Source organism: Microtus ochrogaster, chromosome 8 (assembly GCF_000317375.1).
Source record: "Microtus ochrogaster isolate Prairie Vole_2 chromosome 8, MicOch1.0, whole genome shotgun sequence".
NCBI lineage: Eukaryota > Metazoa > Chordata > Mammalia > Rodentia > Cricetidae > Microtus > Microtus ochrogaster.
In genome coordinates, this window is record NC_022015.1 from 15,488,809 (window position 1) to 15,490,294 (window position 1,486).

The following is a 1,486-nucleotide window of genomic DNA, read 5'->3' on the forward strand; positions in this document are numbered from 1 at the left end:
TGTGCCAGCAAGTGATTCACGTTTGGAGCCAGGAAGACACACCTCATAGACCCTTGAGTACATCCTCCATGGCCTAAGGACCCCATAAATGTCTATAGCACCTCTCGGTATTTAAGCAAGTTGGTTGCTTAAATGGCTCCGGCACCTCATGTCCACATCCTAATCCTAAAAGCAACACCATATGTTATCTGTATCGGTAGCTCTCCATGGAGACATGGACTTTGTCGATGTGATGGATGGTCTTGATACATACGATTAGATAATACAGGTGGGCCAATCAGAACGGACACAGGAGACCTGGACTCCAAGAAGATGTGACACCGGTAGCCAAAATCTGAGTGGTACAGGGCCACAAGTCAAGGAGCCCAGGTAGCCACTAAGAGAGGAACGGGTGAAACAGTGACAGAGCCTCCCTTGGCAACACAGCTCTACTGTTGCATTCTGGACTTCTGACCTCCAGACTTGCAACTGCAGTACTGTTTTATGAGGCTAAGTTTGTGTTCAGTTGTTGAGGCAGCTAAGGGAAACCAATCCACCCTCTAATGACTCAGACCCACAAATTGGAAAAATCACATTCGTGAAAATGCTCATGCTACCCATGCGATTCTCAAGCCCTGCTATAGCTGAGGACGTCACAGTCTCTTAAGCTCTTCATGGACCCTCATCTGCAATTTGGTGCATGCGTGTGGGGATCAAGATTGCCTAGGTTTCTAGACTTCTCTACAGCACAACTCCCTGCTGAAGTGTTTGCCACAAGTCCCAAAGCCGAACTTGGAGGGTGGAAAGTGGAACTTGCCGGGAGCGGCTGCCGGGATGAACACTTGTTGCCATGGTAGCCTGGATCAAGTACAAGAAGCAGGAGATTCAAGTCAGGTTCTCAACTTCTGAAAGCACACATCCTACGGTGTGTGGGGGAGGCAGCCTATTCAGAGAGGAACTGTGTGGGCAAGGAGTGGAGCTCAAACCCCAGGAGGCTGCTCCCTCACCCTAACTGGATGTGTGACTTCCCGTAGTGGGTAGAAATGGGCTGCACTTGTGGCACAGGTGTCAGGGATAGGATACAGGCTCTTGGGTGGTTCTGATGGGGAAGGGTGCAGGGGCTGGGAATGGGCTTGTATACAGTAGAAAGAGACCACTAACTTACTTTTCTTCCCTGACTTGTTCTGTGGCTAGTGTAGTTTACTTGGGTACAAAGGATTTCAAAATATGAAGGTTTGGGTTCTGGATGTATATCCCTCTAGCTGTGTGGCCTTGAGCAGATGGAACAATCTCTGTGCCTGTTTCCACACCCCAATTCGTGTCAATGTCCTAATCTCATGGCAGGGAAGCAGGGATGAATTCAATGAAATAATCAGTGTATTGATACAAAGCTGCATGGTCAAACCTGAATCCGCTAAACACATTACTAAAATACTCTCAACAAAAACCTCAGAGATCACACAATGAGCCATTACTACTGCATGAATAAAGCCATAAATACTGTTAT